General features: G+C 48.9%; 1 long non-coding RNA gene across 1 annotated transcript; it reads right to left on the reverse strand.

The window, feature by feature from the left end:
- Nucleotides 1–7257: 7257 nt before the first annotated feature.
- On the reverse strand, nt 7258–10354 carry LOC102153430. Its single transcript, XR_005363960.1, has 4 exons — nt 10309–10354; nt 10032–10150; nt 7624–7722; nt 7258–7438 (listed from the first exon to the last, which is right to left on the reverse strand). It is a non-coding gene; the product is annotated as an uncharacterized LOC102153430 (long non-coding RNA).
- Nucleotides 10355–10879: the final 525 nt, after the last annotated feature.

Genomic DNA, 10879 nt, shown 5'->3' on the forward strand with positions numbered 1-10879 from the left:
GGCCTTCCCCGGGCCTCGCTGCCCCCCGCTCCAGCCCACTGGGCTGGCAGGCCACCTCCGGAGCCTCGACTCCTGCGGGCTGGACACTCCCCGGACGGGCCCTCTCTAGCTGGGCTTTATGGCACCACGTGGCTCTCCACCCTCCCCATCCATCCATCTCCCTCCTCCTGCTTTATTACCTGCCTCCAGGTAGGCTGGCGAGGGAGGAACCGAGAGGAAGGAAACGACGAGGGGAGGAAGCATGCAGATTCTTGTACTAGGGGACCAGACGGGGCGGCCCGGCCACGCCCGGGGCAGTGCTCCAGCCGCCAGGGGGAACCCGCCCTGCCTCACTGGGGGGCCTCTCTCGGGTGACCAGGTTGAACCTTCTACACCTGCAGCCCCCAAATACACCGCCAAATTTGGCCTCTGGGCGGGAGTGCTGGTAGGTGCACAGAAGGGTCACAATGGTAGTTGAGTGTGTTTCAAGAACCTGGAAAGTTCTTGTCCAGGCCTGTGGACAACCACAGAGCTGTCCTTGAGGAAAGCATGACTGTCCCAGGGGGACCATACAGAAGGGCCCTGCAGGTAAAGGGGACCTGGAGCTTCTTGCTTTTTCAGCTACTTGAGTGAGGCTGGCTGGGATCTGGATTTGGGCTTTTAATGGGCCTTACTCTCCCTCTCCCTTGCCTTTGGCTCCTACTTCTGAAGGCAGAGCTGGACTGAGTCAGCAGCAGAGGGTGATATCTCTCTGGCTCCCCTTGTGGTACCCATCAGGGGCATCTCTTGGTATTCAGGGCCCTTGTGTCCCATGACACAGAGCTGCCATGTTGTGAACTCAGAGAACCCACCCCACCCACCCATTCCTGGGGATTTGAATTTGTAATAGTCTCAGAAATAGAATAATACTAGTCCTAGAGGAAGACCCTCAATGGAATTTCAGGCATCCACAAGTGAGTTATTTGGAGTACCAAGGTCAATCTCATTCTCAGCCATAGTCCAAATGCCTCAAAATGGAAAGGCTTGCTCTGGCATCAGCTGGGATGGCCATGGGGTTCACATTCATCTCACCAAAGACCATACCAACAATCCCATTATTTCAAACTGTTAATTGCTCCATGGTGAAAGAGAACAAGGCACTAGGAAACAAATTATATATGTATCTGTGTGATAATTTGTTTTATTGTCAGTCTTGCTCACTAGACTGTAAGCATCCTTAAGGATATTTGTATTCCTAGGGCTCTGTTCCCCAAATCTGCAATATCTATGAAAATAAAAAGTGAATGAAAGCAGATAGAACTGGATGTTTTCTCCTCTCAATCTCTTTCCCATCACCCCACAAATACACACATATGCACACATGATCACACAAAAATATACACCTCCAGGAGGATTCTACACAGAGCATAGGCCACAGATGTCTGAGCGCCCAAGTCCACCCATCCAGCTCAAGTCACAGGATGTCAGTCTCACAGGATGTCAGTCTCACTGGATGTCAGAGTGAGAGGCAGAGAGAGTCAAAACCCAGGAAATCTGGGACACCTGGGTAGCTCAGTGGTTGAGTGTCTGCCTTTGGTTCAGGTCGTGATCCCGGGGTCCTGGGATCGATTCCTGCATCAGGCTTCCAGTGAGGAGCCTGCTTCTCCCTTTGCCTGTGTCTCTTCCCCTCTCTCTGTATCTCTCATAAATAAATAAAATCTTAAAAAAAAACAAAAACAAACCAGAGACTCTGATTCCTGAGTGTTACATTCTATGGCCACCTCTGCTCCCACCCTAATTCATGTCCCTTAGCGCCTCAATGTCACTCTACAAAGAATGGAGTCATTGCCCTGCTCATGGCTTTGCCCAGCCCTTCAGAAAAGCCTGGCCCCTAGGGCCAAAGGTGGGAGTGTCAGGAGATAGCAGGTGGACATTTTAGTCCCAGAAGGGCCAGGTAGAATAGGTGATTTGGTAAGTGGAAGCCCTCTTCTAGCCTTCCCCCAGCCAGTGTCCCCTTATGAAATGTCCCCCATCCATGGCACCTTGGGGCCTATGAGTGTTTCCAGAGAATTCCCCCAGACAGGGAGTCAGGAGACCCAGGTCTAGTTCTGCTACCCACTTGCTTCATGACTTTGTACCAGTCATGGTACCTCAGTTTCCTTTTCTTTGCAAAGAAGACATCCTTTCTACAAAAGAAGGTAGGCAGGACCAGCTACATAATTTGCATGGCCCAGTGCAAAAGGGAAATATGGGGCTGCTTATTCAAAACTATTGAGATTTGAAGATGGTGACAGCAGAGCATTAAACTGAGCTTGGGGCCCTTCTATGCGGGGAGGGGGGGCAGGGTGCACAGGTCCCAAGTCCATGAAGCTGGCCTTGAGTATAGGACACAGTAGTGTAGTGGTAAAGAGCACAAGCTTTGGATGTAAACTCATCCAATATTTGCCTCTTCCTTTTTTTATATATATATTTTAACAAATTTTCTTTATTTATTTGAAAGAGAGAGCACAGTAAGGAGAAGAGGCAGAGGGAAAGGGAGAGGGAGAAGCAGACTCCCCACTGAGCAGGGAGCCCAATGCAGGACTCCATCCCAGGACTCTGAGATCATAACCCGAGCCAAAGGCAGATGCTTAACTGACAGAGCCACCCAGGTGTCCCTGGTATTTTTCTCTTTCATAAAAACCTCAGGAAAGGCTCGGAACCTCAGTCCTCTACCTGCCTCAGAGGACTCAGCGAGGTGGAACCCGGTGAAGAGTCGGCCTCAAGAAACACCATGCCTGGTTATCTTGAGGGTAACCTCAGTCTGAGTATGACCATTAACAGGTTTCCTCTCCCCCATGTTGTCTCCAGGGAGCGCATAACACATGATCAGGAGGAAAGGGATGGGCAAGCCCAGAGCCCCCCTCATGAAGGATAGACATGAGTTCCCCGAGGAATCCTTCCCTTCCCACTGATCCCCAGGGCAGCCTCACAGAGGGGACAGTCTGCCTGGGGCAGTGTAGTAGCTAAAGGGAGGGTGCCAGTCAGGTGATAAACATACTTAGGGATGCCTGGGTGGCTCAGTGGTTGAGCATCTGCCTTCTGCTCAGGGCGTGATCCTGAAGTCCCAGGATCGAGTCCCACATCAGGCTCCCTGCATGGAGCCTGCTTCTCCCTCTGCCTGTGTCTCTGCCTCTCTCTCTCTCTCTCTCTCTTTCTCTCTCTCTATGTCTACCATAAATAAATAAATAAAATCTTTTAAAGAAAAAGATACTCAAATAGTTTCAACCAAGTATAAAAATTAAAAAGAGCTTGGCTGACATAGAGAAGGGTTGGGGTAAGGAGGGAAGGTCCCCTAAATGAAGAAGGACAAGCAGGAAAGAATAGAGATTATAGGCTGGAAGCCAGGAAAAGTCCCAATAAGCCCAACTGCCCTCCTCCTGGGCTGACATTTGTTACCTAGAGTTTCCTTGGCTAATCCTATTTCCAATACCAGCCGAACTGATGAATGCTGGGACCCCAGGGAGAGCACAGAGAGCAGAAGTGACAAACCGGTGCCCACCTGCTTACCCTACCGCAGGTGAGCAAGGGCCCAGCAACCCAGGTATAGCTTGAGGGGATTCAAGGTCAGCCTGTAGCCTCCTAGGTACACAGGTTGGGAAGGCTCTAGGCCGGAGTTCTGGATGGAGTTCAGTGGACTGCAGGGAGTCACTAGGCTCTGCCACAGCTTGCTAACCTTTCCTCTGTGAAGCCAGCCCTGAGCCCTTCCCTGCAGGGCTCCCCTTCTTTTTTTAAATTTTAATTTTATTTAAAATCAATGAACATATAGTGTATTTTTAGTTTCACAGACAGCATTTAGTGATTCATCAATTGCGTATAATACCCAGTGCTCATCACATCACATGCCCTCCTTAATGCCCATCACACAGTTACCCCATCCCGCCATCCATCTTCCCTCCAGTGACCCTCAGTTTGTTTCCTATAGTTAAGATAACCTTAACTATAAAAGACAAACCTTTTATGGTTTGTCTCCCTCTCTGATTTCGTCGTATTTTATTTTTCCCTCCCTTCCCTCCCTTCCCTTCCTTTCTGTTTTGTTTCTTAAATTCTACATATGAGTGAAGTCATATATTTGTCTTTCTCTGATTGGCTTATTTCATTTAGCATAATACCCTCATAGTGATCCAAAGGGGCACTTGCACCCCAATGTTTATAACAGCGATGTCCACAATAGCCAAAATATGGAAAGAGCCCAGATGTCCATCGACAGATGAATGGATAAAGAAGATGTTACATATATATATATATATATATATATATATATATATATATATATGGAATATATATATGGAATATATATATATGGAATATATATATATATATATATGGAATATATATATATATTCCATGTAACATATATGGAAACCATGAATGAAATCTTAACATTTGCAACTACGTGGATGGAACTAGAGGGCTCAGATCCCTGGGTGGCTCAGCGGTTTAGCGCCTGCCTTTGGCCCAGGACGTGATCCTGGAGTCCCGGGATTGAGTCCCGCATCAGGCTCCCGGCATGGAGCCTGCTTCTCCCTCTGTTTGTGTCTCTGCTTCTCTCTCTATATATATATCATGAATAAATAAATAAAATCTTAAAAAAAAAAAAGGAACTAGAGGGCTCTCCTTATTAAACTCCAACTCAGAATTTAGCAGATCATATTGTATTCTTGTGTTCATGCTGGGTTCACATTTAGGTCCCAGTCCTACCACAGTGTCTGGTACATAGCAGGTGCAAGGAAATATTTCCTGAATGTTGAATAGATGGTGTGATTCCTGATATTAAGAATTTCATGGGGATCCCTGGGTGGCGCAGCGGTTTGGCGCCTGCCTTTGGCCCAGGGCGCGATCCTGGAGACCCGGGATCGAATCCCACATCGGGCTCCTGGTGCGTGGAGCCTGCTTCTCCCTCTGCCTGTGTCTCTGCCTCTCTCTCTTTCTCTCTGTGTGACTATCATAAATTAAAAAAAAAAAAAAAAGAATTTCATGAAACATTGGAAACTCCACACTGGTCTGATGAAACAAACTCTATATTCAAATCCAGGAAACCTTTATTGAGCATGTACAAATACCAGGCCCAGTGCTATAGGCTCTCATGTGTGTTGAAGCTGCAAACCTGTATTAACTTAAGTCTAGAAGCTCAGGATTAAAATAGAAGGATATAAAACCCAGCAGCCAAATAGAAATACTTTAGAATCCCCCACCCACCTCGTTCCCTGGGGGTAATTTGACAGTTGTCAAAACCTGGTTCTCTGCATGCCTGGCTGGCTCAGTTTGTAGGGCACAGGACTCTTGATTTTTGGGTTGTAAGTTCAAGCCTTGTGTTGGGTGTAGAGATTACATAAAAATAAATTTTTTTAAAATTTTTATTTATTTATGATAGTCACACACAGAGAGAGAGGCAGAGACATAGGCAGAGGGAGAAGCAGGCTCCATGCCGGAAGCCCGACGTGGGACTCAATCCCGGGTCTTCAGGATCACACCCTGGGCTGAAATCCATGCTAAACCGCTGAGCCACCCGGGCTGCCCTTTTCTATTTAAGTTTAATTTTTTTTAATTTTTAAAAATATTATTATTATTTTTAAAGATTTTATTTATTTATTCATGAGAGACAGGGAGAGACACAGGCAGAGGGAGAAGCAGGCTCCATGCAGGGAGCTCGAGTGGGATTCGATCCCGGGTCTCCAGGATCACACCCTGGGCCAAAGGCAGGCGCTAAACCGCTGCGCCACCCAGGGATCCCATAAAAATAAAATCTTATAAAAAAAAAGAAAAAGCTGTGGTTCTCATATTGTGTTTTAATGGCAGCAGTACCTCTGACCTTATCCCAGATCCACTGAATTCAAAATTCTGTCTTAACAGCAAAGTAGTTGGAATGCTCAGAAAGACGTATCTGATTCTCCAGAGTCTCACTCAGTGGCTATTAAATTCTAGTTTGAAAATAAATAAATAATAAATAAATAAATAAATCCTAGCGTGCATAGGAATGACTGTTGAGGTTATTTACATCATACTTGCATGCTATATCGTAAGGTTTATTCAAGGATGGTTTTGATTACACGCAATTTTCTTCTTGCACGTTAACTTTAGAAAACCCTACCCCTGCGTTGGTTGGAGGGAAAGTTTATGACAAGAGACAACTGTAGGTCTCAAAAGGAACAAAGTGGCCATAGAAAATCAGCAAGGAAAAAAATAAATGAGATTGAACCACCGACTTCTCTTCGGGTCCCCTAACATGAACCCTCTAATCGACCTTAAGACGACGTTAGGAAAAGCTAAGAAAATGCCCAAGCAGCACCATTCCCAGGTCCGGGAAGGGGCTCTCCCTCCAACCCCTCCTTCCCCACCCGGGGTCCCCCATACAGCTCTGGCTCTTCTTTCCCGCGTTCCGGACTTTTCCAGGCCAGCTCCCCACGCCCTTCCCCTGCACAGATCAGGACATGGCCCCGGGCTCCACATTCATAATTCTGAGCCACACTCTCCCGACAAATGGCCCGGCGCCCCGCCCAAGAGGAGCGCCCCCGCCTCCCTCGGCGCGCGGCCCCCAACCGCGGGAGTCCTCCGAGGCTCGGTCCCTGGGACGTGCTGCTCCGCGGGGGGCGCGGGGGGCGCGGGGGGCGCGGGGGGCGCCGGCCCTTCAAAGGCGGGCCGCGGGGCCAGTATTTCCGAGGCACCCGCGGGGCGCCCGGGCCTCCCGCCGCGCGGCTGGATCCGCCCCCGCCTCGGAGCAGCGCGTCCCGGGCCCGCGAGGCGCGGAGGGAGGAGGGGCCGCCGCCGTGATTTAGGGCCAGGCGGTTCCGCCGGCGGTCGCGAAGGTGCCTATTACCGCTCGGCTGGGCCGGGATGTCAGAAATTCCTGCTCTTCCTCTGGAAGTTCCGGCGTCGTCCCCCCCCCCGCCCCCCCACCTCCAACCCCCCCTCCCCCCCACCCCCACCCCGCCTCCACCCCCCCGCCCCCCCCAGGGGAGAACAGAAGTCCCACCCGAGAGAGAACGGAGCCCGCGGGGTCCTGAGAACCGGACGAGCGCCCGAAAGCGACCTCCGGAAGGCCTGCCTCTCCCCTCGCCTGCAGCGGGACCCTCTCCAGGTCCGCTCCGAGATCGTGGAGGGATAATTTGGAACCTGGCACATTTGGGCTGGGTTTCAGGCGCTGCCCATTCATTCATTCATTCATTCAACTGAAGTGCATTGACTGCCTAAGGAGTTCGTTACTGGTGTAGAGTAATAAAACAAAAACCTGTCCTCATGGAAGTCACATTTTTTTTTTTTTTAAGATTTTATTTATTTTAGGGAGAGAGAGAGCAAGAGCAGGGGCAAAGGGGCAGGGGGAAGCAGACTCCCCGCCGAGCAGGGAGCCCTACTGGGGCTGAACCGCAAGACTCCGAGACCGTGACCTGTGTGGAAGGCAGACCTTAACCACCGGAGCCACCCATGCGCTGGAAGTCACGTTCTAGTGCGGAGAGCAAATCATAACGAAAATAAGGAATTCATGAAATAAATAAGCACTATTAGAAGTACATTAGGAGGTAATAAATGCTCCCCGGGGAAAAGAAAAAAAACAGCAGAAAAGGTAGGACGCAGAGAGTGTGTATAGGTTCAGGGGCTGGGCGGGCAGCGGGGTAAAGCAGAGCTCACCTGAGAAAGTGACATCTGAGGAAAGACTTGAATGTGACAGCATGGTGGCTTTCTTGAGGAAGAGCTTCCAGGCCGCAGGAATAGCACAGGGCAAAGGCCCTAAGGCAGGAGAGTATGGACAAGCAAGGTGGCCAGTAAGGGTGGGGCAGAGTAAGAAGCCAGTTTGTGTTGGTGACATGGCCATGTAGGCCACCGCAGTATCTTCCAGTTTTACTTGGGCGACAGAGGGAAGCCATTAAACATTCATCTCCTTCCCCTCACTTCATGGAGCTTTCAACAGGGGTGCCTGGCTCTCAGTCCAGGGAGCTTGCAACACTTGATCTCAGGGTTATAAATTCAAGCTCCATGTTGGGTGTAGAAATTACATTTTAAAAATATGTTAGGGCAGGGACCCCTGGGTGGCGCAGCGGTTTAGCGCCTGCCTTTGGCCCAGGGCGTGATCCTGGAGACCCGGGATTGAATCCCACTCCAGCTCCCTGCATGGAGCCTGCTCCTCCCTCTGCCTGTGTCTCTCCCTGTCTCTCATGAATAAATAAACAAAATCTTTAAAAATAATAATAATATTTTTAAAAATTAAAAAAAAATTAAACTTAAATAGAAAAGGGCAGCCCGGGTGGCTCAGCGGTTTAGCATGGATTTCAGCCCAGGGTGTGATCCTGAAGACCCGGGATTGAGTCCCACGTCAGGCTCCCTGCATGGAGCCTGCTTCTCCCTCTGCCTGTGTCTCTGCCTCTCTCTATCTGTCTCTGTGTGTATCTCATGAATAAATAAATAAAATCTTAAAAAAAAAAACTTAAATAGAAAAAACATTAGCTTTCTCTTTCCCTGACTGTTGGATGAAGACTCCCTCCACCCTACTTCATTTCTTCATGTTAGTGTCCTCCTTCCCCTACCAGTGCTCTGGGGCGTGTCCTTTTCTCTCCTGCCTCCCCTCCACATCTCCTGGCTCATCAGTTGCTCCTCCCTTGGTTTCATAGCTTGCCCCTTCACTGGCTCTTTCCTTGGAAATAGAAAAGTGCTCAGGCTGCCTTCTCTGAGCTAGTCTTTCTCTACATACTGCAATGATTATCTTCTTCCTTTCATCTCCCAGCATCAATTCTCACTCCTCATAAGCCAAGTCTGGCTCTTGCCACCCCAACCCCCAGTCTTCTAAAACCCTCTTCTTATTCATTCATCTCCCCAGTTACACATTTATTGAGCATCTATTTACCACGTCTTGTCTTAGGTACTGAGGATACAATGATGAAAAAAATGAACAGGGTTCCTATCCTCATAGGGCTCACCATCTAGTGCAGGATACCATCTCATAAACAAGTTATTTCAATAGCACAAAACAAGAACTCAAGGTTTAGAAGTAGGGCAGAGGAGTATGAGTTTCTCTGAGGGGTCAGGAAAGGCTTCACAGGGCACGTGATGCCTCAACTAGATTTCAAAGGATGAAGAGGAATTTGCCAAGCAGACAAGGGGTAGAAAGACATTGAAGATCAATGGAACAACATGTGCCAGGGCCCGGAAGTTTAAGCCATCAGAGTATGATGAGGACAACGCAGTAAATTGGCTTTTCCAAACCATGATATGAGAGACCAAGAAGTGGGAGGGGAGGCTGGGGATTACTAGGAATCATGCCCCAAAGCTTGGGTTTTGGTTATTGTAGGTCCCTGAATACCACAGAAGGAAGTTAAGTTGATGAGTGACACAGTCATATACAGATTGTAGCTATAGCTCCTTGAGCAGTATGGAGAATGGATTTAAGGCAAACTCCAGTTAAGAGACTACTGCAGGGATGGGACGCCTGGGTGGCTCAATGGTTGAGTGTCTGCCTTTGGTTCAGGTGGTGATCCTCGAGTCCCAGGATGGAGTCCCACATCGGGCTTCCTTCATGGAGCCTGCTTCTCCCTCTGCCTATGTCTCTGCCTCTCTCTCTCTGTGTGTGTCTTTCATGAATAAAATAATAAAATCTTAAAATAAAGAAAAAGTGATCCCTGGGTGGCTCAGCAGTTTGGTGCCTGCCTTTGGCCCAGGGCACGATCCTGGGGTCCTAGGACTGAGTCCCACGTCAGGCTCCCTGCATGGAGCCTGCTTCTCCCTCTGCCTGTGTCTCTGCCTCTCTCTCTATGTCTATCATGAATAAATAAATAAAATCTTTTTTAAAAAATTAAATTAAAAAATAACTTTAAAAAAAAGAGGCTACTGCAGGGGTCCAGGTGACAGGGGAGGGGCCTGAGATATGCAAGTTGGTGGGATGGGGGAACTGGAGTCAACACCTGTTTGGAAACTAGAACTGGCACAGGGGCCACCAACTGGATGTGGCAGATGAGCATCTCCCCATCCTCCTTCAAGAACCAGAAGCCTGGGATTTCTGAGAAGACTCTAGTGATGGGCTCTCTAGGGTCCAACTGTAGACCTACCTGGAGAAGGCCCAGGTAGGGCAGAGAGCTGATGGCGTTATGGTCACCTCTGGGGGGTAGCCGGGAGACCTGGGAGACTGGGGCATTCCCATGCCTGCTTTTGTTATCATTGTTGTTTGCTAAGTAACATTCCAATAGTCTTCTTACCTGGGGGGAGGGGCACCTCCCTGGTGGGATTTCAGGTGGGAGGGATTCCTCCCAGCTGAGACAGACAGGGGTCTTGATTTGAATGTAGGAGCAGGTGTCGCAAAGAAACAGGCAAGACAGGAGAAATTACTCTGCCAGTACCTGGGCCAGTAGCCTCCAGTGTCCTGCAGGGGCATCCCTAGGAGGTTACTGTCTAGGCAGGGTCCAGCCACCCGGTCTCCTGTAATTCCTATGAGTTTCTTTAATTTGATCCCCAGTCTTTCTTTCCATTGACCTTATGAGCTGCCTCAGAGCTACCCAGTAAGTTCCTCTTCCGCTTAAGTGAACCAAATTGGGTTTTGTTGTTTACAACCAAGAATCCTGACAACACAAATTCCCAAGCCAGTCCCTGTACCTATGGTGTGCCAGCTTTGAAATCTGGGCCAGGTCACTTAGCCTCTCTGATCCTTAGTTTCCTCATCTATAAAATGAATTGATAACTGCCTCCTAACCAGATTGTAATAAGTAAATGACAGCATGCACAGAATACCCTTGGTGCTGTGCGTGGCACATAGGCACTTAATACAATTTTGTTATTATGATTGTTATCCTCTTTCTGGCAGACTTACCACCCAGGAGTTCTTTCTTCCAAGCTCATGCAGGCATATGGCCCTCTACCCTGCCCCTAGGTTCAGCCTACAGAGTAACTCAGCCAAACACAT

Source organism: Canis lupus, chromosome 9 (genome assembly GCF_011100685.1).
Source record: "Canis lupus familiaris isolate Mischka breed German Shepherd chromosome 9, alternate assembly UU_Cfam_GSD_1.0, whole genome shotgun sequence".
NCBI classification, from domain to species: Eukaryota; Metazoa; Chordata; class Mammalia; order Carnivora; family Canidae; genus Canis; species Canis lupus.